We start from the raw sequence: 27488 nt of genomic DNA, 5'->3' as shown, positions 1-27488 counted from the left end.
CTTTAATCTCACTGGTGCAGTGAACACTCAGAATTGTCGCATTTGGGGATCGTACCGTCCACAAACGACCACGGAGTTCCATTGCGTAGTGAATGCGTCACGGCGTGGTGTGGCTTCACGCTACCGTTCATGATGGGTCCAATTTTCCTTTAGGAACTCGGAACTCAAATACCAAGAACGTGCAGCGTGAACGGTGCACGTTACTGTGACCTGCTTCGCCAACATGTGATCCCTGCTCGCCGGCTGGTGCGGCCGAGCGGTTCTAGGCGCTTCAGTCTGGAACCGCGCGACCGCCACGGTCGCAGCTTCGAATCCTGCCTCGGGCATGGATGTGTGTGATGTCCTTAGGTTAGTTAGGATTAAGTAGTTCTAAGTTCTAGGGGACTGATGAGATCAGATGTTAAGTCCTATAGTGCTCAGAGCCATTTGAACCATTTGATCCCTGCTCTTCAGGATAGAGGTTCTTTGGACTCAACTGTTTTGATGTACGATGGGAAACTCCATCTCACATTACCCGTGAGGTCCCACATTTGAATAAAACCAAAGCATTGGCCGAGCGTTCCAAATTTCGCAGCCTCCAAGATCATAAAATATGAACTCCTATGATTTTTGTCGGTGGGGTTTCCTTCAGGTTACCTGAAGGACAGGGTTTATCTACAGGACTCTGCACAAGTTGGAAACTGAAGATGAGCATAGCGAGGGAGGTAGCCAACAGCCTACCTGACAAGTTTCGGGCAACAGTAGAGCAATTTCTAGTACGGTTCCACTCTGTCGTGGATGAAGATGGTCGGCACACTGAGCAACGTTTGTAAACTGTAACGTGAACATGGTACGCAACTAACAAATGTTACTATTGTATGTGGAAATTAAACTTTGTTGCTTCAATTGTTCATAGGTTATTTCTCTTCCGCATGTCTTTACAAATATCTCCACAATGTTTCATTGTCCTACGATCACTAATTTTTCGTGGTGGCCCCCTCAAGTTGCGAATGTTTAATTATAGCCGCCCTGTACTTAACTGGTGAAAGTGTAAGATTATGAGTATTAATGACCTACGACTTCCACAGTTATTAGTGCTGAGAAAATTCGTATTTAGGTGAACCACTAGCTGAGCAACATTTTTGAAAGGGACCGTTCCCGCTGTTGTTCGAGACATAGTTGTAAAGTTATAATTTTCATCTCGAAGAAATCAAGTTGTAACCATAAAACGTGCTGGCGCCGTTAATCCTGCTCCGAATATTTGTCCCCCAACACGACACATTTTACCCTACGATGGACGATTTGGTAGTCCATATTCGCATTTTGGGTCTTCAAGAAACGTTCCATCTCGGAAATCACCTAGTCGTCACTCTGAAAATGCGTGCTACGAATGTGTTTTTCACCTGAAGAAAGGGGAAGAAGTGACTGGGTGCCGTATCTAGAGATTACGGGGAGGGGTAGGCTAAATGTAATAGCCCAAAGAAGTAATATGTGTGACTGTGATCTGTGCAGAATGAATTGTGACGTTGCCGTGGAATAATAACACCTGCTCGATTCCAGGGGGTAGACTTCTAAGTGACATCAAATTACCATGTATGTTTCTAGCACGGGGCCTGCTGTAAATACAGGGCTCGCAACGAACTTGTGACGTCACAGTAGTTGCCTTGCCCGGGCCCAGCAGCACATTTCGAGTAAGCTTTGCGTGACACTACACCGCCTTCTCCCGTGATTGAGTGGACCTCGGAAAACGCAGAAATAACAGCTAAATATTTCACTCGCGGCCATTTGACTCAACTGGGGACGTGAGAAAGACGGTAAATTTCATTACTGGTGCTTGCACTAGGCGGGAACGGAGCAAATATAAGCGCAAGCTTTTATTAAAAGGAGACACAAAAAAAAAAAAAATCCGTGAAAGTAAACAAGTGCGAATATGCATCCATTATGCTGATTAAAATTAAAAATATACGAAAGACTTGATTATATGTGCAATGTATCACTGTTACGTTAGATATTTTTGATGATAAGTAAAAATGGTTTATCCAGGACCACACATTTTTCCCTCTAACAAACAAATAAGGCTATTCGGAAATTCCAGTTACAAATTTCTAGGACTTGTAAAGGGGTGTGGAGTGAGTAGATCATATTTTGGATTCGAACCCATGCCCGGAAACGCACCGTTTCCTTGCTACAACCATTTGAATACATGTTAGTAACGACTTCTACAGGTAACTGATTAGGCGTGGCTCAGTAAATCACTTGTTTTGCAGTTTCCCTCATTAATAGCCAAAGAAATTGCTTTTGTACTCGTTGATGGGTTCCCTTCAACGTGATGCAGTACGGCCTCTCCCAGTTCGGGTGTGCGGCGTCCCTCTGGAGAACCAGAGTCAGACCTGCTGACGATGAAGGTACCCTTTCTCGAATCTGTTACGTAATTGTAGCGAAAAGGGTATGCAATGAAGTCGGACGTTGCGGAGAACGACCTTGATAAAGGCGATGAGCAGTTCTTCCATTACCGCGAGATTCGCCCTTTCAGAGGAATCATTTCGGTGTTTTATACAAATGCGTACTCAATGGTGTTGTTCTAATGCTCACAGATAATTGACTGAGGCTCGAATCAGGTCAGAGAAGTCAAACAACATCAGCCGAGCCAAAGTAACTTCCTCCCCCCCCCCCCCATCCGATATCTCCCCTGTTGCATACCTAGCTAGCAAAACGGGAACCGTACGTTTCCAGAGATGGGTTCCGATTCAGAATATTATACACTAACTTCCCTCTACAAGTCCTAGAAGTTTGTAACTGGAATTTCTAAACACCCTGTATAGCACATCTTATGAAGTAACCTACTTGAAAGGTCGTATGTATATTTCAAATGTAATTATTGTTTTATTGATATTACTTTCCTTATGTCCGCTCCCGGTAGCTGAGTGACAGCCGGCACGGTAGCTCAGTGTGTTCGGTCAGAGAGCTGGTTAGAAACTATTTCATGTATAGCAGCTACTAAAATGCAACTTAGTTTAGAGAGTCGGACTAAAAGATTCACCCTTCGTCTTAACGACGACTTTGCTGGAGACACTTTCAATGAGATGTCTGAATGTCCGTGGTGGAATGGCAGACCGTTCTTCCTCAAGAGCCGAAACAAGGGAAGGTAGTGATGTTTGCTGCTGGGATTTGGAGTGAAGTCGATGTTCTAACGCATGCCCAAAGATGGGCAGGCCAGTCCTTTGCAGGAATGTTATTGTCCACAAATCATTGCCCCACAGATGTTGCTTTATGACGAACAGTCTTCGTCTTGGAACTATTCCACTATTGTACGCAGTACACAATGCCTGTAAAACGAGTTCATATCCTTCCGCAATTAGCGTTTTCTTAAGCACAGTCAGGGAAACACAATCTAACCACGAAAAAATACCCCCACACCACTCCTCCATACTTCACTCTTGGTATTGCACATGGTGGCAGGTAACGTTCTCGAGTCATTCACCAACCCCAAACCCTTCCATCGGATTGCCGCAGGTTATGACACGATCATCACTTTAAATCACTCGTTTGAGTCATTCACTTTCCAGTGGTATCGCTTTTTATGTCACCTCAACCATCTATTTACATTGGCTGCAGACCTGTATAGATTATGAGGAGCTGTTCGACGGTTGTAAACTCTTTCTGATTGCATATGTACAGCCATTATGGTAAGTGGACTGCTGGTAGCGCTTTGTAACTCACGAGTAATTCCATACGCTGATTTCATGTAATTTTTTACAGCCACCCTCTGCAGTGCTCCACAGTCCCTGTCCTTTAGAACACAGGGTCTGTCTGGTCTCGTCTTAAAAATGGTTCAAATGGCTCTGAGCACTATGTGACTTAACATCTGAGGTCATCAGTCCCCTAGAACTTAGAACTACTTAAACCTAAGGACATCCCACACATCCATGCCCGAGTCAGGATTCGAAGCTGCGACTGTCCGTACTGAAGCGCCTAGAACCGCTCGGTCACCAAGGCCGGCGGTCTTGGCTTAGTTGTAATTGTTGCTTCATGCTCCCACTTCAAAATCGCATCAATGACAGTAGGCTTCGGCAGCTTTAGGGTGGTTGAAATGTCTCTGACAGTTTTTTTACTCAGGTGAAGTCCAGTGACCACTCCACGTTCGAAGTCACTTAGCTCTTCTGGCCGCCCCATTCTGATGTCACTGCTGCTTTAATGACAACGCAGTAGCTCCCGTTTCTTTTTATACAGGCGGGTCCGTCTTTCATGACATCTAGTGGTCAGCTCAGCTTTACACAGAGGTGTCCGGATAGTATACTGTTGTATAAGGACGCGACTTGGGCGTGTTCCATTAACCCCCGTCTTTTCTGCACGTCGGTGTAAGCGCAGAATGCCAGTATCATTTCTAAAGAAGCAGGATTTTTTGCTTTGGTATTTATCCATTCTGCACATCGCACAGGAGAAGCTTATCTGCGTTGTTCATTTTTTTTAAGCTTTTGACTCTGTGAACACCATTTTTCTCAAAAAAAGCTTTTTAACTTCCACAGACTCAATTTTATAAGACTATTTAAAAATAGTAAATCTGTTCGAATGGTGATCGTGACTCCGTTGTATTTATTATTTCACTGTATACCAACATACAGTATCTGAACAAGATTTACAAAGTAAAATTCATATTAAAATTTTTATGCAAAGTTTCAGTCCAACTTCCAAAGAAATCACATAATCATCACTAAGATGTGTACTCCTTTTTTAGCAGCAATTTTTTTCGCCTAAAGTGGAGAAAGAGAATCTCACAAATACAAAAACACGCCCCTGAGAATCTAACATTCAACTCTAACGTCTGGAAAGATATTCCACAGAAGTAGTTCTGGAGACCGTATGTCGTTCAGAAAACGTCGTACCTTTTGTCGTGTTATTTTAGTGTGCTTTGTGTACCCAAAAAAGACCTGGAAAAGATTTCGGATGTGCGCATGGTGAGTATCACATGCACCTTTAGACAACAACCATAGCAGTCACACGAGATTAATAATGTGGCTGAAATTTATTATTTGCATTAACTGTTTGCGTGTTTCTATCTATTGATGGTCCATTTGCTTTTCACCCACTCTTAAAGTGCACAGATAATGAATGTGTTGCCACTCACCACTTTACGAAGGGCCTTCTATACTATCTGAGCGTGTAGTTAGGCATTTCAGCACATACCTGTTTTTAAATTTTCTTTGCCATTTTCTGCCAGCCTTGCTGTAGGAAGTCGTCTATCTGCAAGCAGATACGGTGTGTGCTGAGCGTTCCTCTTTAATAATTTTCATCCCGCCAGCTACTCCTGCCGGCAACTTGTTACATTCTGCGTAAACGGCAACGTCGTCAAACTCTTAGGGCAACATTATACGGTTATTATTCAGTTACGTTGTACGCTCTCTAGCGCCGGAGCTGACCTCCGCCACTCGAAATTTCACACGGCGAAGCGGCCCTAATTAACTCTACGCGGAATGTGTTTTGTACCCGAGATGAAAGTTACTTCGTGTGTTACAAAACGTAGACTAGTTGCGCTCTGAGGGCACTTGATGAAATTCGGTAAAACGGGACGCTATATGTGCATATGTAGTAGTTTTATATAAAAAGCCTCTCATATAGTAAGGTGCCCCTCAGGAGCATTAAGATTCTCGCAAACATTGCGAATTCTGAGCTTACTGAACTGAAATAATTGACTTGATTCTTTACGTCTTTTCTTGAATTAGGAGTGTATAATTAATATCGAAAATAAATGCAAAGAATTAATACAGGCATAAAATAAGGAAAGAAAATCGAAGCCTGATCGAAATAACAGCGAACGCATGGAAAATGAAAAAGATTTACTTGTGGCGTATTGAAAATTACGACCATTCTTTCATAGCGAAATCAAGATACACCAGGCATGCCATCTACACTAAGCTGACAAAAATCGTCGGATACTTTCTAATACCATGGCGGACCTCCTTTTACCCGGCGTAGTGCAGCCAATCAATGTGGTATGGACTCAACAAGTCGTTGGAACTTCCTTGCAGAAATAACCGTCCATAATTGCGAAAGTGTTACTGGCGCAGGATTTTGTGCACGAACTGATCTCTCGATATGTACCATAAATGTTCTGTGGGATTCATGTCGGGTGACCTGCATGAACAAATCATTCGCTGAAATTGTTCATAATGTTCTTCAAATTGAAATAATGGGCAGGAACGATTAGCTTTCACATGGCACTTCGGTTGTCAGCTTGATCTCAAACTGCGGAACATTGTTTTAAACTTTAATCAATCTGTATGATTTGTGGACCGAATCCTCGACAAGAAATCAACTGGTTACCACTTACGAAAAACAAAAATTGTTAAAATTTCGAAATACGATATCTGATCAAGAGTATCCGGACATCTATTATTTACATTAATACGGGGTGTGCCCACCATTCGCCTTTATGACTGCCTGAACTCTGTTGGGAACACTTTCAGTGAACGAGTGTTTCTGCCCAGTCTTCCTCAAGAGTCGAAAGAAGAGAAAATAAATGACGTTGGACACAGAAGTGTGGAAGAAAACTGATATTCTAATTCATCGCAGAGATGTTGCATTGGGTTCAGGTTGGGACTATGGATGGGCCAATCCATTTTGGAAATGCTGATGTTCATAAACCTTTGCCAGACAGATGCAGCTTTGACAGGCCGCATTGTCAAGATGATAAGTCATAGTCTCCGAATTATATCTTCACTTTATGCAATGCTGTAAAACATGTTCATAGCCTTCTATATTTAGCGTCTTCCTGAGTGCAATAAGGGGACCACACCTTAACCACGAAAAAAAACCCCATACCATAAGACAAAATTCTCTGTACTTCACTGTTAACACTACACATAATGCCAGGAAACAACGTCTATGTATTCACCGAACCCAAATCCTTCCAGCGGACTGACGGAGCATACAGTACGATTCATCACACTAGTATAGCAAGGTATGATCGGGCTTAATTTTACCTTTGAATTAGCGTTGCCTACATGCAGGGACTTCACAATGGTCTACCCCCTTCACCTCTTCTCCCCACTCCTCTGGTTCTCCAGTCGATCACAGTGTGGTATTAAATGAAATGACAAGTGGAAAATCCAAGATGGTGGAACTAGCCCAATTGTGCAAATCCTCTACAACCAGTCACAGTGCACTATTAAAATGACCTGTAAAAATGACAAGTTCATGTAAAATGGCAAAGATGCTACATAAACGCACACACACACACACACACACACACACACACACACACACACACACACACACAGTATCTTAACCACCTGTATTATATATAAAAAAAGTGTCACGCCCTTTAAAAAAATATCTCAAGTGTGTATAATGGCGAAAATGTTGTCACCAACGTTTTCTCATATAGTGTAATTAATGAATTAGTAATGAGTAGTTATAAGAAATGGTTTTACTTTAAATACTATCCTGCAATTTCAAAAACACGAAATAAAATCGACTACTGGTTTAAGCTCCTATTGTTTGTCTTCGTCAATAGATGGTTACACTAGTAAAACATCCCATGTTCGCTCTGAGAACCATGCGTAGTTCAAGGCACAAAGAGCCTGAAATTAATTATTTTGCTCGTCTACGATGTTAGTCAAGTATCACAACGTTCTTTCCAAATCTAAAACGTATGCAAAAATACAGCAACACAAAATAGTGCAATGTTTATATAAAGTATTTCAGTGTTATTTTCCATATACATACATTTTCGTTAAATTAGTGCCTAAAATATGATTATCATAATAAAGTAAGTACTCCAATGCTATTTTCATGCATAAACAGTAACGAACAACATGATAGACTAACAGCTGGCATTAGAAGTTACACCTAAAGATCGATGTTGTAAAATAATATGATCACACCTTTAACTGCAGAAAATACATGTTAAATAAAATACTACGATAAGCAGGCAAGCACACAAACAAATATGTGGGCTGATTTATTGGAAGAATGTAATTAATTAGGTGTATTCTTGACATAAGTCACAATACAACTTCAGATTAAATATTCCCACATGTAAATTGTTCTCAAGCACTATCTTTAGGACGGACAAAGACAGTGCATCATGTTATACACTAGCAAACTGTAATTGATATTTATTGACAATTATTGCTTTCATTACAAATGGCTCAGACCTACTATGTATAACAACAACTTTCAACAAAGGCTCTATAATCGTTTACGGACTATATTTCTTATAATCAATTATTAAATGACGCCAATATCTAATAAAAATATCGGCTGAGAAATTACATTCTCGCACACACAATTTAGGCAAAAGAGAACAAACTGAGCAAATACTATATTAGGAAGGAATGAAGGAAGGAAAGAGTTGTTTTGTTGGTTTTGTTGTGATGTAGCACTTAAACTGCATTTTTTTTTTGTAATACACAACGAGAACTTCTATTCTGTTTAGACACGTATCACAACCAAGAACGATGATTGAGGTAAACATTTCCAAAGAATATGGTTCAGCAAAACACAGCTGATTTCTCGAAAGTAAGCTCTTTGATGAAATAATTTATCATTTTTTGGTACAACACACACACACACACACACACACACACACACACAGACTGCTTACTTTAATACGCAAATTTAATTACTCTCCGTAAAAATTCGAGCAAAATAAAAACTGCACTATTTTTATATTTTTAGAAATATGTAAGATTTCGTACATCAGACTTATCTTTCTAAATTACTTATTCCTTCAAACCATCGTTTCCAGTCATTCACTGTCCACTGTCTTTATGCCGCTTGACATTGGCTATAGAAAAATATGTTTTATGAGACGCTGCTCGACAACTGTACTGTCTTTTTGACTCCTTTCGCACAATCATTGTGTCAGCTGAACTGCTAGTAAGACGTTGGAACTCGTGAGTGATACCTTCTACTGATTTCATGCGGTTTTGCACAATCGCTCTCTGCAACACTCAACGACTCCTGTCCATGAGAATACAAAACCTGCGTGGTCTTGGTTTAACTGTGGTTATTCCTGCGCATTTCCGCTTCCCAATCATATCACAATCACTCCACTTGGGCTGCTTTAGAAGGATCCCTGATGGATTTGTTACTCAGGTTACATCAACAACTAGTCGTTCGAAGTCACTGAGCTTACCTGACCGATCCATTCTGGTTTACTGCTTCTCTGCTGACAACACAATACTCCCCGTCACCTATTACACTAACGGGGCCGCCTCTCGTGATGGGTACTGGTCAGTTCCAGATGTCCGGTTACTTTTGATCCCAAGGCCTCCATTTGACATCAGCACGGGCTAAAGTACTAGACGGTTTTCAAGATGAAGGCATCCGGCTGTCAATGGGCGTACGTCGGATCCGCCCAGTTACGAGTCTGCGTGGAGAGAATACGTGAACCACTGATCCGAACACGAAGAGCACTTGAGATTTTCGGTATCTGACGTGATCGTTAAGTTTTCTAAGTTAGCAGCGTCTACTGTTAAAATATTTTTAAATATTCCTAATTCGTTTAATCTCTTCGCTAAAAAAAGGCAGATCGTAAACTTAATCGGAATAAAAGCTTATGCGTTAAAAAAATCTTCTAGAAATGTTATTACAATAGCGGAAACTTTTGAGACGTAAGCTAAATTGATAGAGATTAGTACGTAAAAATTACTTCCGTCGTGCGAAAGGAAGATCGCATAACATCATACTTTCGCGTTCACCCAATGACCTGAACCGTAAGTGCAGTGATTTCGGCTTTGTACTCAAATTTCATTAAAATAGAACTGGCAGCCGCCGTAACATCAGTGGAGTCCAGGATAGCGTTTCTTGGCGAAAACTTCAAGCTGTGCGAGGCGTTGGAACAAAAAGAGAAAAGATATGGAAGCGTTCAAGGATCCTCGAGAAGGGTAAGTGGAGTAGAAGAATAGTCAGCTTAGCAATAGCGCATTTTTCTTTCTTTCAATCGTTTCGTTTCAAAATTTTAATTTGCACACTCCCTAGCAAAAGTTTTCCTTGCCGCTCTTACGTTTCATTTCAAAGGTCAGCGATAATTTTGCGTAACTGGCCTGTTTCAACGGGGAACTCTTCAGGAGTGTCAGCAGCGAGAATTCCCAAACTACACGACCCGTGTATAACCGTGTTGCAAAGAATTTGAGTAATTCACTGTTAATAACGCCCTATATTGGAGCCATTTGTATGTCGTGATACGCTGGGCACAGAGGACAGTCGTGTTATTTAGTGATTTGTTTTGCGTGCGACTGAATTCCGTCGCAGCTCAGTCGAATTACGAGGGTCACTCCAAAAGAAATGCACACTGTTTTTGTAAAAATACAGTTTTCATTCTGCATGTGTGAAAGTTTTACAGCGTGTAGATACATCCTTCCCACTTGTTTTCAAACTTAGTTCAACCTATTCCCGTATGTGGCGCCGTCACAGCATCTCTTCAAGATGGCTGCTACACTTAACGTTTGCCAGAAGCAACGTGCTTTCATAGAATTCCTGTGCTGTGAAAACGAGACAGTGGGATACATCGACTAGAGGTTGAAGAAGGTGTACAGAGATACTGCAATCGATCGCAATACAGTTAGCTGGTGGGCAAGCAGGTTACGTGATGAAAACCGGCTCGGCAATATTGAGGATTGTCCTCACAGCGGCAGAACTCGTACTGCACACACTCCAGACAGTGTGCAGAGAGTTAATGAATTGGCGACTGCTGACAGACGCATCACAGTGAACGAATTCTCACGCTACGTTGGGATAGGGGAAGGAAGTGTTTGCAGAATACTGAAAGTGTTGGGGTTATAAAAGGTTTGTGCCAGGTGGGTTCCCAGATGTTGACAGTGGCTCACAAAGAAACAAGAAAATCGGTATGCAGCGAACTCTTGGAACAGTACGATAATGGTGGAGATTAATTTCTTGGAAGAATTGAGACTGGTGATGAAACTGCAAGACTATCTTCGTGAAACAAGGTTTGAAGATGAGGACTCCCTTGTGCACGCTGCCAAACAGTGGCGCCAACAGGCTAGTCCAGGATTTTACCGTGCGAGTATATAGGCGCTGATTATAAGGTGGCGTAAGGCAACTGAGAGGAACGGAAATTATGTGGAGGAATGAAAATATTGTTCCTAAAGGCTGTATCTACACAGTGTAAAACTTTCAAAGCATGTAGAATAAAAGATGGATTACAAAAAAATTGTGTGCATTTCTTTTGGAGTGACCCTCGCAGTAATGAATGACAGCCACATTTCAGTTATTTAAGTGTATGCATTTAAACTGCAACTTAATTTTTACACTCACCTGTAGTTGGACGATGCTAGTACATGTTCATCTAACGGCGGCCTGTTTTGTAGTTGGTTTTGCTGTGTTTTGAGACTTTAATTCGTTCGCCTATTGATTTCTTGACGTATTAAGGAAAATTTTGGTTAGGATTGATCGAGCGGTCAGTTAACGAACGCTAGTACTGTTAAAAACAGCCATAAATCTTCGTCTTATAGCTTTGTGATTTGTGTCAGACAATTGTCTGAGTCACTCCGATCCTCATCGCCGCAACAAGTGATTTGCGGTTGTTACTAAAATTCAGACATGCTTTAGAGTACATAGCAACGACAAAATGGGTAACTTTTCGGAAAGTGTTTGCGCAGGGTAAAACACGTGCAGCTGAAACCAACGAAGTAAGCCAAATAGAGCGAGGTTGCTTCCTGTACACGGACACTGAGCGATGTTTAGTCTCTCCGACAGCTTGGATACATCTATTTCTAAAATTACATTTACATCTACATTATATAATATCTACGTGATCGAAAGTGTGCGTACACTTAACAAAGGACATTAATATACGGTGTGGCATGTCGTCCGGTCCAGATTGTATATTAATTAGATTCATTTCAGAGTAAGATGATTTAATAGCTCCGTACTTACAAGGTGACAATTATTGAACTACATGAAAAAAACTAAAAATTAGTTACATACTACGGCGTGCACGCACTTTACTCAAAATGTAAACGTCATTACATATATTCGGATTTAGGTTATGACATGTTAGATATGGCTGCCGTCATTGACAATGATGTGGCGCAGACGAGTAGCGAAGTTCTGCATGACCCACTGAAGTATCGGAAAATCGATGCTGTCAATGACCTCCTGAATGGCTGTTTTCAGCTGAGCAAGGTTTTGGGGATATTGCTGTACACCTTGTCTTTCATATAGTCCCACAAAAAGGAATCACATGTACTCATATCCAGAGAATATGCCGGTCAATCGAACCCCGAAGTGCTCCTGCAGAACATCAAGCACGCTCCGGCTTTTATGGGGTAGAGCGCCGTCTTGTATGAGCCACATCTTGTCAGTCAGGGTCACTTTGGATAAAGGGGATGAAATCATCTTCCAAAACCTTCACGTACCATTCAGTAGTCACCGTGCCATCAAGGATATCGCACCGTTTATTCCGTGAGTGGACATTATACACCAAACAGTCACACGTTGAGGGTGAAGAGACTTCTCGATCGCGAAATGCGGATTCTCAGTCCTCCAGATGCTCCAGTTTTGCTTACTGATGAACCCATTCCAATGAATGTGGGCTTCGTCGCTAAACCAAACCATACAAAATCCATACGAATTCCCGTCATGCTCTGCAGCCAACCGTTGGAACATCCTACCGCAAACCGTTCAGAATTTATGACGATTTTATTTCATATAGGTCAATAATTGTCACCCTGTAAGAATCAAAAGCAACCGCTCGCTCGGCGAAGGATCGATACCTAAGGACTGGTAAGTTGAACAGATCACACCAATACTCAAAGGTAGTAGGAGTAATCGATTAGTTACAGACCCATATCACTGATGTGGATTTTGCAGTGGTATTCGGGAGGATATACTGTGTTTAAACATTATGGATTACCTCGAGGGAAAAGATCTGTTGACACACAACCACCATAGACTCAGAAAATATCGTTCTGGTGAAGCACTACTAGCTCTCTACTCTCACGAAGTAATGGGTGCTATTGATAGGAGATATTAGATAGATTCCGTATTTCTAGATTTCCAAAAGGCTTTTGATTCCGTTCCTCACCAGCGGCTTCTAATCAAATTGCGTGCCAATTGATTCTCGTCTCAGTTGTATGACTGGATTCGTAATTTCCTGTGAGAAAGGTCACAGCGCATAGCAATTAATGAAAAGTCATCGAATAAAACAGAAGTGATATATGGCATTCCGCAAGGAAGTTTTATAGGCCCTCTGGCGTTCCTATTCTATATAACAGATTTAGGAGACAATCTGAGCAGCCCTATTTAATTACGAGGGTAATGACAAAAGTAAGGTCTCGTATTTTTTATAAGTACGTAGACCTGTTTATTTCTATAATGGTTTTCATCAATTTACAGCTTGAATATTTACCAATTTTTCGACATAATCACCCTTTCTGTCGATGCGTTTTTGTAGACGCTGTGGCAGTTTTTGTATGCCAATGTCATACCAGCTCGCCGCTATGCTCTTCAGAAAGTTATGAAGCTCTTCTTTCATCTCGTCGTCGGAGCTGAATCGCTTTCCGGCCAAATGTTCTTTTAACATGGGGAACAGGTGATAGTCACTGGGAACCAAGTCAGGTCTACAGGATGGGTGGGTGATTATGTTCCGCTGAAACTATTGCAGGAGAGCAGCGGTTTGTCGAGCCATGTGTGGGCTCAACATTCATCTTCTCCGGTTCTGGATTCCCCGCCTGAGTTTTTTCAGAGTCTCACAGTACCTGTCAGCGTTAATTGTGGTTCCAGCGATTCTGCTCCGACGACGAGGTGAAAGTAGTAGTTCATAACATTCTGAACAGCATGGCGGCGAGCTGGTATGACATGGGCATACAAAAAATGCCACAGCGTCTACAGAAATGTATCGACAAAAATGGTGATTGTGTTGAAAAATAGCTAAATGTTCAAGCACTAAAAGGATGTAAAAAATTGTAGAAATAAACAGTTCTATGTACTAAGAAAAAATAGAAGACCTTACTTTTGGGATTACCTTCGTATTTGCACATGGTGCATCATTTACCATGTATTAAAGTCATCAGAAGATCGCCTTTGTGACAGCTTGATCTCTTCTGAAGACACTTTCTGGGAGGAGGTATCTGAATGTAGGAGGGGACTCTCGGCAGTCCAGTCCATTTCAAGAATTTTACTGTCCGTAAATCATTGTCTCACAGTCGCTGCATTTTGTGCATTGTCATGCTGATATAAACAATCGTCATTTCTAAAATGTTCCTCTACTATGTGCAGCACACAATGCTGTAAAATATATCCACATCCTTCGGAACTTAGCATTTTATTAAGTGTAATAAGGGGATCACGCCCTAACCACGAAGAACATGCCCATACCCTTCACAGTACGTCACTGTTGGCACTACACGTGATGGCAGGTAACGTTTCTCAAGCATTCGCTAAACCCAAACCCATCCATCGGATTGCCACAGCGTAGAGCGTGTTCATCACTTCAGGTCTGTCATTCCTAATTAGTCACTGTCCAGGGGCGTCGGTTTTCACGGCACTTCAAGCCTAACTTAACGTATACTACATAAATGTATTCCTTATTAAGAGTTGTTCGACAATTATACATTCTTTCGAACTCTCTAAGCAGTCATTGTGCTAGGTGGACTGTTGGTAGCACTTAGGAACTCATAGATGATCCCGTTGGCTCATTTCATATGATTTCTTACAACTATCCTCTGCAATGCTCCACTGTGCGTATTCATCAGTACATGAGGTTTGCTTGGTTTTGGTTTAGCTGTGGTTCTACATTCTACATTTATACTCCGCAAGCCACCCAACGGTGTGTGGCGGAGGGCACTTTACGTGCCGCTGTCATTACCTACCTTTCCTGTTCCACTCGCGTACGGTTCGCGGGAAGAACGACTGCCGGAAAGCATCCGTGCGCACTCGAATATCTCTAATTTTACATTCGTGATGTCCTCGGGAGGTATAAGTAGAGGGAAGCAATATATTCGATACCTCATCCAGAAACGCACCCTCTCGAAACCTGGACAGCAAGCTACACTGCGATGCAGAGCGCCTCTCTTGAAGAGTCTGCCGCTTGAGTTTGCTAAACATCTCCGTAACGCTATTACATTTACCAAATAACCCTGTGACGAAACGCACCGCTCTTCTTTGGATCTTCTCTACCTCCCATGTCAACCCGACCTGGTACGAATCCCACACTGATGAGCAATACTCAAGTATAGGCCGATCGAGTGTTTTCTAAGCCACCTCCTTTGTTGATGGACTACATTTTCTAAGGACTCTGGCACCCGCCTTACCAACACTTAATTTTGTATGATCATTCCACTTCAAATCGTTGCGTACGCATACTCCCAGATATTTTACAGATGTAACTGCTACCAGTGTTTGTTCCGCTATCATATAATCATGCAATAAAAGATCCTTCTTTCTTTGTATTCGCAATACATTACATTTGTCTATGTTAAGGTTCAGTTGCCACTCCCTGCACCAAGTACCTATGCGCTGCAGATCTTCCTGCATTTCACTGCATTTTTTTCTAATGTGCAACTTCCCTGTATACTAAAGCGTCATACGCGAAAAGCCGCATGGAACTTCCGACACCATCTAATAGCTCATTTATATAGATTGTGAAAAGCAATGGTCCCATAACACTCACCTGCGGCACACCACAGCTTACTTTAACGTCAGTAGACGTCTCTCCATTGAGAACAACATACTGTGTTCTTTTTGCTAAAAACTCTTCAATCCAGCCACACAGCTGCTCTGATATTCCGTAGACTCTTACTTTGTTTATCAGGTGACAGTGCGGAACTGTACCGAACGCCTTCCGGAAGTCAAGGAAAGTGGCATCTACCTGGGAGCCTTATCAAATATTTTCTGGGTATCATGAACAAATAAATCGAGTTGGGTCACACACGATCGCTGTTTCAGGAATCAATGTTGATTCCTACAGAGTAGATTCTGGCTCTCCAGAAATGACATGATACGCGAGCAAAAAAGCATGTTCTAAAATTCTACAACAGTTCGATGTCAGACATATAGGTCTATAGTTTTGCTAATTTGCTCGGAGATCCTCCTTTCCAATCATTTGGAACCTTCCGTTCCTCTAGGGACTTGCGGTACACGGCTGTTAGTAGGGGAGCAAGTTCTTTCGCGTACTCTGTGTAGAACCCAATTGGTATCTCGTCAGGTCCTGTGGACTTTCCTCTGTTGAGTGATTTCAGTTGCTTTTCTATTCCTTGGACACTTATTTCGATGTCAGCCATTTTTTCGTTCGTGCGAGGATTTAGAGAAGGTACTGCAGTGCGGTCTTCCTCTGTGAAACAGTTCATTCGCGTTTCGGCTGCACAGTCACATCGTCAGCAGTCGACTTGGCAGCTTTGGAAAGCTTGAAATGTCCTCGATGTATTTATTACTCAGGTGACATCCAGTGACAAGTCTACGTTCGAAGTCATTGAGCTCTCCCGACTGACCTATTCAGTTGTTATTGCCTCTCTAGTGATAACACAATACTCCCCGGCTCCTTTTACACTGGCGGGCCGTCTCCCGTGACATCTAGTTGTCAATCCCGCATTACAAAATGGTGTGCTGACACTTCTGATCAAATGGTGTGTATTCTGCTAGTCACATTACAGTGTGTGTCGGAGGGAACTTAGAGTACCATTGTCATATTCCCCCTTTTCAATCCATCGACGATGGGTGTACAGGAGGAAATGTTGTAGATACGCACCCGTATTTTTCTGATTTTTTGCGACATGGTCAATTCTAAGAATGATTGATGGAGGAAGGCGGACTTCCAACCCATTGTAGAGAAATGCTCTGCGAATTTACCAATGTTTGCTGTTATCACAATAATTTGAGGCAACAAACGCAGTAAAACCAATGCTTAAATGGTTCGTACGCACAATCTTCCGATAAAGTAGGCTCTGATAAAGTACAACTGCAATTTAAAGCGTCTTCTGCAGCGAGTTTGACAGCTAACACAAAACAAAATAACAGTATACTGGACACACAAGAGTTACAGGCTGAAGGAATCAACCAGGTTTCTTGAACTGAGAAGCATGTAGATATACAGTTAGAACTTAAATTATGCAGCTCAAAAAATGGATTTGTGGTTCCTTCTACAAAGCTAGCCAAGTATCCAAGGAATGAAAGAACGGATAGCAAACCGGGGACACGCAGGAACGCAAGAAAAGGCATACGCGTACTTCGGTTTTACAATCATTAGCTGCTTAGTTAGCACGAAACGAAAGGACCAATGCATAATCTTCCAGATTAAAATATATCTAGAGAAAGTATTTCAGTGTTCGGTACCATCCTCCACTGTTAATTCCATCTCTTTCATGTACCCTTACAACGATGCTCGTAAAAGAATATATTTTTGTTGATACTTGACTTGGTTACATGTATTGGTCATTGGTTCGGAAAGAAAACCCGTTCTCTAACTTTTCGAAGTGACGAGGGTAAGCTTTCAAAGATAGATGATATTAAATTTTATTTTCAGGCCTCCTTCAAACAGCCTACTATTTACGTGATCTGTGGAGTACAACGCGGAATTCAGAATTTTCGGTGCAGACCAAATACACTCCTGGAAATTGAAATAAGAACACCGTGAATTCATTGTCCCAGGAAGGGGAAACCTTATTGACACATTGCTGGGGTCAGATACATCACATGATCACACTGACAGAACCACAGGCACATAGACACAGGCAACAGAGTATGCACAATGTCGGCACTAGTACAGTGTATATATCCACCTTTCGCAGCAATGCAGGCTGCTATTCTCCCATGGAGACGATCGTAGAGATGCTGAATGTAGTCCTGTGGAACGGCTTGCCATGCCATTTCCACCTGGCGCCTCAGCTGGACCACCGTTGGTGCTGGACGTGCAGACCGCGTGAGACGACGCTTCATCCAGTCCCAAACATGCTCAATGGGGGACAGATCCGGAGATCTTGCTGGCCAGGGTAGTTGACTTACACCTTCTAGAGCACGTTGGGTGGCACGGGATACATGCGGACGTGCATTGTCCTGTTGGAACAGCAAGTTCCCTTGCCGGTCTAGGAATGGTAGAACGATGGGTTCGATGACGGTTTGGCTGTACCGTGCACTATTCAGTGTCCCCTCGACGATCACCAGAGGTGTACGGCCAGTGTAGGAGATCGCTCCCCACACCATGATGCCGGGTGTTGGCCCTGTGTGCCTCGGTCGTATGCAGTCCTGATTGTGGCGCTCACCTTCACGGCGCCAAACACGCATACGACCATCATTGGCACCAAGGCAGAAGCGACTCTCATCGCTGAAGACGACACGTCTCCATTCGTCCCTCCATTCACGCCTGTCGCGACACTACTGGAGGCGGGCTGCACGATGTTGGGGCGTGAGCGGAAGACGGCCTAACGGTATGCGGGACCGTAGCCCAGCTTCATGGAGACGGTTGCGAATGGTCCTCGCCGATACCCCAGGAGCAACAGTGTCCCTAATTTGCTGGGAAGTGGCGGTGCGGTCCCCTACGGCACAGCGTAGGATCCTACGGTCTTGGCGTGCATCCGTGCGCCGCTGCGGTCCGGTCCCAGGTGGACGGGCACGTGCACCTTCCGCCGACCACTGGCGACAACATCGATGTACTGTGGGACCTCACGCCCGACGTGTTGAGCAATTCGGCGGTACGTCCACCCGGCCTCCCGCATGCCCACTATACGCCGTCGCTCAAAGTCCGTCAACTGCACATACGGTTCACGTCCACGCTGTCGCGGCATGCTACCAGTGTTAAAGACTGCGATGGAGCTCCGTATGCCACGGCAAACTGGCTGACACTGACGGTGGCGGTGCACAAAATGCTGCGCAGCCAGCGCTATTCGACGGCCAACACCGCGGTTCCTGGTGTGTCCGCTGTGCCGTGAGTGTGATCATTGCCTTTACAGCCCTCTCGCAGTGTCCGGAGCAAGTATGGTGGGTCTGACACACCGGTGTCAATGTGTTCTTTTTTCCATTTCCAGGAGTGTACTTAGTAAATGCAGACACTGCTGCGCGTGCTCTATAGAAACGTCGAAAGAAATGCAAGCCATTTGCGCCTACGCTACTGCGAAAAGTTTGGATTCCGCAGAAATGTTGGAACACGTGAGACAATACTAACCTTACGACTTATCTTAGAAGAAATATTAAGAAAAGGCAAACCTACGTTTCTAGCATTTGTAGACTTAGAGAAAGCTTTTGACAATGTTGACTGGAATACTCTCTTTCAAATTCTAAAGGTGGCAGGGGTAAAATACAGGGAGCGTAAGGCTATTTACAATTTGTACAGAAACCAGATGGCAGTTATGAGTCGAGGGACATGAAAGGGAAGCAGTGGTTGGGAAGGGTTGAGACAGGGTTGTAGCCTCTCCCCGATGTTATTCAATCTGTATATTGAGCAAGCAGTAAAGGAAACAAAAGAAAAATTTGGAGTAGGTATTAAAATTCATGGAGAAGGAATAAAAACTTTGAGGTTCGCCGATGACATTGTCATTCTGTCAGAGACAGCAAGGGACTTGGAAGAGCAGTTGAACGGAATGGACAGTGTCTTGAAAGGAGGATATAAGATGAACATCAACAAAAGCAAAACGAGGATAATGGAATGTAGTCAAATTAAATCGGGTGATGCTGAGGGAATTAGATTAGTAAATGAGACACTTAAAGTAGTAAAGGAGTTTTGCTATTTAGGGAGTAAAATAACTGATGATGGTCGAAGTAGAGAGGATATAAAATGTAGACTGGCAATGCCAAGGAAAGCGTTTCTGAAGAAGAGAAATTTGTTAACATCGAGTACAGATTTAAGTGTCAGGAAGTCGTTTCTGAAAGTATTTGTATGGAGTGTAGCCATATATGGAAGTGAAACATGAACGATAACTAGTTTGGACAGGAAGAGAATAGAAGCTTTCGAAATGTGGTGCTATAGAAGAATGCTGAAGATTAGATGGGTAGATCACATAACTAATGAGGAGGTATTGAATAGAATTGGGGAGGAGTTTGTGGCACAACTTGACAAAAAGAAGGGACCGGTTGGTAGGACATGTTTTGAGGCATCAAGGGATCACAAATTTAGCATTGGAGGGCAGCGTGGAGGGTAAAAATCGTAGAGGGAGACCAAGAGATGAATACACTAAGCAGATTCAGAAGGATGTAGGTTGCAGTAAGTACTGGGAGATGAAGAAGCTTGCACAGGATAGAGTAGCATGGAGAGCTACATCAAACCAGTCTGAGGACTGAAGACCACAAAACAACATACTGCGAAAAGTCAGCGGCGGTAGTACACTCCGTACTAAGTGGACACTAATACCACATTATCTCTCCCGTCTAACGAGCAAACAGTTTCTGAGGGACAACATAAAAGAAGCTGTTAAATTTAGAACAGCAGAAAACATTATCAGTCCTCTGCTCTTGAGCACCACAACACTGACTGTAGCTGCCTCAGTTCATATGAAATGAAGAACTTTACCTAATTCGGCTATGGAATAGATATCAATAACGTCACGACCGACAGCGTGACTGCAGAAGGCGGGCGCCACAATGGGGTTACACAAAACTGTAAGACAAACTAATTGTGGCCCTCAACATAACCAAGGTACACTTGACAACAACTGCATTACGCACTGAATTACTGTTTGGAAATGGCCGAACCTACTCGGCCGAAAGCCCGAGAAGTTTTAACCACTTTACGCCATTGGAAGCCAACACAAAATTTGTGGTATGTATAACACGTCACAATATGCAACTGCACAAAGTATTCCCCTTGGGAATCTACGTACCTGCTCCACTGGTTCTTCCATCACGGGCAGTAACGCATCAGTTTCCATTTTTGTGCCTCGCAAAGTCGAATAATTTCATAGTTGCCTTCGTCTGCGAAAACAACACAAGGAGATATGTCACAAGCATATGGGTGCTATTGGACTTTGGGGACGGGGGAATGTAATGTTCTAAGAAAATCTGATGTAGGTGAAGTGAATGTCCTGGAATATTATTATTATGCAACAGCCTTTTGCTTGAGCCTTTAGCAACGAAAAGCGTTATGAAATCGAAGTATTATTTGAAATTAGTTATTCTGAGTACCGATTTCTCTTTCTAATTCGTATTCGTGATCTATAGTACTGTAGTTGTAACAGCGTCCGGAAAACACCGTAATTTAGTTTTAATGCTGTTGTGGATTTGTGAACTTCTGGAAACTCGTACGCTTCCATGGTAACGACGAGGTTATGGTTTCAGGCGTTTATCTGTTCACTTAAATCCTGTTGTACTGGCAACAGTCTTGAGAAATTGTGACCTCGCTGGCGCGCAGTAGCATGTTCTCTGCATATCAGTTCGTAGTTTTCGGTGTTTTGGTGAAAGCATCTTGAGCACAGTTTTTCCCAATAGTTTGCAAGTATTCAAATCCTCAGCTAGACTGCTATGGTTATGACGAAAGAACATCTTCCCTTTTTCGTTAATTTTATTTACGTTCACATGTATGGAGTATAAGAAAATAACTTATTCGTAGGATCTATCCTTTCCAATGGACTTTAGCCAGCGTTTCACGCACGAAGAGATGATAGTGATATGGGTGTGAAATTTGATTTGTGGGCAGGGCGTTACGGTATTTTGACGTATGGTTTCGACTGTGCGGTAGATCGTGTAATGTGCATAATCGAGCAATAATAACAATTCCTATGTCAGATTCTTGACCACCGTATCTATTTGTTGTTGGTTGTGTGCTGTTGTTTCAGATGAGCTTCCCCAAAGCACCCCAAAACTTGGTCAGCACGATTCTGCCGATGGCAAATTATGTATGAACATTAAGACAACTTCTGATGACTGGGTGTTGTATGATGTCCTTAGGTCAGTTAGGTTTAATTAGTTCTAAGTTCTAGGGGACTGATGGCCATAGATGTTAAGTCCCATAGTGCTCAGAGCCATTTGAGCCAAGACAACTTCTAATATTAACGTGCTAGTCGGCATCACTATACAGAATATAGTAATTCTATAGCTGGCAGAGGATATTAAACGGATTATTTTGAGATAAGGAATCAGTGGTAGGAAAACAGCGTTTATTGTTTTGACATAAACAGATTGCACTTAATATCAAAAACTCCCTGTCCTTGTTCGTGTTCAGTGACGAACACCATTCACAATACTTTAATCACTACGACTCATAAAATCTTGTCGCAAAGTCTGAAATATTTCTCTTGTGTATTATAATTCCACTACTGGGGTTTCACGTATCGACTACTTCATGTAACGACATTGGTAAAACTCCGGAGTAGTGAGATAGGCCGAAGGCACTGCTATTGGACTACTGAAACGGTAAGGGTATCTGTCATTAAGGTGCTCACGATCTTCATAGCGAAATGGGATAGTACACCATAGTGTTGAAACTAAGTGCTTCATGTACGACAAAAAGTACAGTATCCAACAACTGTCTACGGTCGCAGGTTCGACTCCTGCCTCGGGCATGGACGTGTTATGTCCTTAAGTTGGTTAGGTTTAATTAGTTATAAGTTCTAGGCGACTGATGACCTCAGACGTTAAGTCGCATAGTGCTCAGAGCCATTGTCCAACAACTGTGGCTGTACTTAACGAATGAACATCAGGTAACGTGCACCATTCAAGCGGGATGACAGCAGATAAGGTCATATTACTTTATCTTGTACGATTACAGCAAAAAGGGTTGAGAGCGAATCGTGGCTGGTCACGTAGGACCAGCGTGGCGTATAGATTTACATCGCTCGGTGCGTTACTGTTTTGCCAGTTGAATCGTTATCATGGCTGAAAGGTGCATCATCTCATCCGTGAGTAAGTCGTAATGTAGAAATTTTAGCATTGTGGCATTGCACTGGATAATCCACTGAATATGTTGAACTCTAGGTTGAAAATCATTTAGCTTTATTGCTTCCAAATATTATTTATGAGAACCTGTGCACTGCGTATCGTGTGTTTAAGAGTGCAGTTCATGGGCAAGTTGACTGGTGCTTTTGATGACCCGTGCTCCACATGAACCAACACCAACTTCTCAGCTTCTGTGTGCAAAGTAGAAACTTCTGGGGCTTCAATGACAGAATTTTTGTGAAGCTAGTATACACGGCAACAAATTTTTTCCGGTTTTGTCGAAATTTTTATGTGCTTTCGTTCGGCTTTCCGGGTACTACAACCTGGTTCAGCATACACTATCTGATCAAAGAGTATACGGACACCACTATGTAATGCGGATTGGCCACTAGATGTCACGAGAGACGGATCTGCCAGTAGAAAAGGAGTCGGGAAGTATTGTGTTGTCAACAGAGCTCAGTGACTTCGAAGACGAACAAGTCATCGGATGTCTCTTGAGTAACAAATCCAGCAGAGACATTTCACCCCTTCTAAAGTTGCCCAAGTCGACTGCTGGTTATGTGATTGTGTAGTGGAAACGCGAAGGAACACCCACAACTAAACCGAACAAGGCAGATCTCATGTACTGGCGGGCAAGGACTCTTGAGCACTGAGGAGGATGCCTGCGAAAATCCCTATGAAAAAGTGAAAGGAAACATTCAAGAGTTACAAATGCTAGCAGCAGTACTGCTAGCGCAATAAGTTTGCGTAGGGCGTTAAAGAGAATAGGGTTCAATGGATGAGCAGCTTATCATAATCAACACATTTATCTAGTCAATTCTTATAATTGTCTGTATCAGCATGACATTGCACCCTGTCATAAAGCAGCATTTGTGAAACAATGGTTTGTGGAGATTAACATTCCTGAAATGGACTGGCCTGCTCAGAGTCCCGACCTGAGCACTATGGAACAACTTTGGGACACATTAAAACATCGACTTTATTCCAGGTCCCAACGTCCAACAACACTATCTTCTCTGTTTCTGGCTCTCGACGAATAACGGGCTGTCATTCCTTCATGGATATACATACTCCTAATCGAAAGTGTCTCCAGCAGGGTCAAAGCCGCCACAAAAGGCGAAGTGCAGACACATGCCATGTTAATGTCGACTTATAAGTGTCCGAATATTTTTTCTGTAAGGAGTAATGCTCCAGCTTTGGAAATAAGTCATCAACTGTAAACAGGCATGAGTGTACAAGGTGAAGTGAGAGTACTCATTATGCCATGAAGAAATGAAGTCGGTGAATATCATTATCCAGTAATGGATGCCAGTCGGCTGAAGTATACAGTTGATGTGTGAATGGAACTCATAAGTAACAACGTTACAGATTAATCCATCTTTTTAATTTCTGACTTCATGAGGTAAATGTGCTGGCTACTTGAAGCAGAGGACGCTTAAATGAATTTTTAATTAGCTGCTTACACCTTCAAAATTTGTAGTATTAGAACTATATAGAGAGTAATCAGTACTACCATACCGTGATAAAATAATTTATCGAATGAGCGCGTTCTTTTTCCTTATTTTTATAGGCCAGTGGGTTTCGCACAAGTATATTTTAATTGGATACTTTTGTTGGTGCTTTTAAGTTTCGATACTGTTAGGAAGTTCTATATTTCTTATTGATCATTGGACGAGACTCCGGGTATGTTGCGGACTGGTATAGAATTTTATAGAAATGGTCACAACTTAAGTTTTAGGGAAATCCAAATGCGCTACAGTGCTTTTACGTTGATACAGTACACGGCTGTAGTTTTTTTTTAATATTTGGGTTACGTTGCAATTCTGACTTTGACTGAAAATTGTCAAGACTATAGTGCACTTCATGAAGTTTACTTTCGATGGTGTTTTGCCATAGATGGCAGGATGATTGGCTGGTAGGTTTAGAGTAGTGCAAGCTATCTACCAGGCAGCAAACTTAGTGTGAACAATAGCTGTATCGTACTTTCACAATTGGTCAGAAATCACTGTTGTTTCTGCTGACGTCTCTTAATCCAGGATAGCATACTGCATTCAGACAAGTAGTTATTTCAGAGTTAAACCATTTACTCGTTTAGATTTTCTATAAAGACATCTGAATGTGAACTTGATAATTTTTAAATCAAGACGTTGCATGGTGTAACGGAGGAGACTGTCGGCTGAGAAATCTTTATTTGAAGGAAGGATATTATGAACAAAATGGGGCTGACAATCTAACTGAGGCAGTAATTGCTTTACTGAACAAGATGACGTAGCGGTTAAAGACATTTGACTCCCGTCAGGGAGCAGAAAGGTTCAATTACTTGCGCGATGATCTTGAGCTAGTTATTCCGTGGGGTTTCCTAAATCATTCAAGACGAACGCCAGGATTGTTTCCTTGGTCGATTTCTTCCCCTATCCTTGTTTAGTTTTGTCTGGTATTACATTACTTTTCCTTGCGTTTTTTGATTCTGTGTATTTTCGAATATTGCGCTCTCATAGCTTTAGATAAAATGACACTTCAGCTTCATGTGCGATGCTGGCCCAATGTTAACTGTCTCAAGGGCAGATACACTGCTCTCTTTAGAGTACAGACCTGATATCGGTGCTTTCAGCCTCTTGGAAACTTTGGACAAACACGAACCACAAGCAATACATATTGTCAGAATGCAAGAGCTCCACAAAGGTTTTCATGTCAAGTTTTGGTGTGCTGGCGGAAGCTCAGCAGTTACGTTGATAAGCGACGGCGTACAGTGTAATATACTGGCGGGAAATAAATCGCGACACCAAGAAGGAGTTGTGCGATATAAACGAAAGTTGGTAGTCGTGTTTTTACATCTGAAAGATGTTGTCGATTCAAATTTCGCGCCAGCATAAGAGTGGCGGTACTAGCGCCACTATGAGGATGCAGATCAGGTTTGCTTTAAATATACTCTGTAATGTCTTGACAGTTAGTTAGCTTTGAGATTGGACGTGGTGAGTTGATGTTCGTCAAGAATGTCTTTTTGGCGATAAAAACGACATTATCAACACCTCACGGAGTGTGAACTAGGTCGTGTAATACAGCTACGCGAAGCTGGATGTTCCTTCTGCGATATTGCAGAATGACTTGACAGGAATGTAGCCACTGTGCGTGATTGCTGGCACGGATGGTCACAACAATGTGTGGTTACAACAAGACCGGGCTACTGATGTTCACGTGGTACTACCGAGAGAGATCATCGTGTTCGGCGTATGGGTCTGATGCGTCACACTGGATCTGCAGGATTAATTTGAGCATCAATTGGCACCACAGAGACACAACGAACTGTTACAAATTATTTACTTCAAGCACAGCTACGAGCCAGACGCCCTGTAGCATACATTCCACTGACCCCATACCACCGCCATTTGGGGCTTCAAGCAGCGTAAAGCGAAGCTCATTGGAGGGCAGGGTGTATGTCTGTTGCTTTTTGATGAAAGATGGTTTTGCCTCGGTGCCAGTGATGGCCGTGTGTTCGTTACAAGGGGGGCAGTAGAAGACCTGCAGCCAACCTGTCTGCATGCTAGACACATAGGACGTGCACGTGAAATTGTGGTCTGGGGTACGATTTCGTATGACTGTCTTGGTTATTGCATGAAAACAAACTGAAAATTCGTACGTCAGTCGTGATTCGACCTGTTGTTATGCCGTTCATGAACATCATGCCAGGGTCTGATTTCAACAGGATAGCGCTCGGCCACGTACCGTTGTTGTAAATCAACAGGCGCTACAGACTGCCGACATGCCGTGGCCTGCTTGATCACCAGATCTCTCTCCAATCGTACACATATGGGACATCATCGGACTACTACTCCAGCGTCATCCACAAACAGCATTACTCGTCCCTGTACTGACCAACCAAATGCAACAGGGATGAAACTCCATCACACAAACCATCATCAGGCACCTGTACATCGCAATGCAAGCACGTTTTCATGCTTGTGTTCAACCTTGTGGCGGTTACACCGGTTATTAATGTACCAGCATTTCACGTTCGCAATGGCTTATCTTGCACTTACTTTAACTTACTATCTTGCTAGGTTAATCGTTTAAATACGTTACGTAGACAAATGTGTTTCCGAAATTCAATTACCTTACATCAATGATTTTCCGTTGTTGGAATTTTTTTCCGTCAGTGTAGTACAGTGTATTAGCACTACGTGTGTAACTACATTTATGTTTGGAAGCTCTTATTTGATTACTTTTTAAAATATTTCCTTCTAAGACACATCTCCCCGCTTAATTTGTTTCTTCACACACCTGACTCTGTCTCGTTAATCTTCATCCATGCATGGTGTTCCCCTGGTGACACAAACTTCTAGGTAGGATGGGAAAGGATAAATGCGTAAAACGAAAGCTAGGACGACGAGGCCTTAAGTTACGAACGCAAACATATTTGTCATAACTATAAGAGTGGAATACGAGAATGTAGGTATCGCTTTTTTTGTACGATCTAATAAACTGGTTTATTATGTAAATTGAAGGGTAGGCAAACCCAATCAGATTTAGGTGTACATCGTGTACGGATAGGGCCAGTAAATGTCACCAATGCACCGCAGGTAGTTTGACGTGTGCACCGACGACTGGCTTTCTGAGAAGTGAGACTGCATTTGTGTTTACAAACTGAATTTTACGCTCGATGAACGCCACTGAATTAACATAGTGTTTGG

This window comes from Schistocerca gregaria, chromosome 1 (genome assembly GCF_023897955.1).
Source record: "Schistocerca gregaria isolate iqSchGreg1 chromosome 1, iqSchGreg1.2, whole genome shotgun sequence".
Classification (NCBI taxonomy): domain Eukaryota; kingdom Metazoa; phylum Arthropoda; class Insecta; order Orthoptera; family Acrididae; genus Schistocerca; species Schistocerca gregaria.
This window is presented reverse-complemented; position numbering follows the sequence as displayed.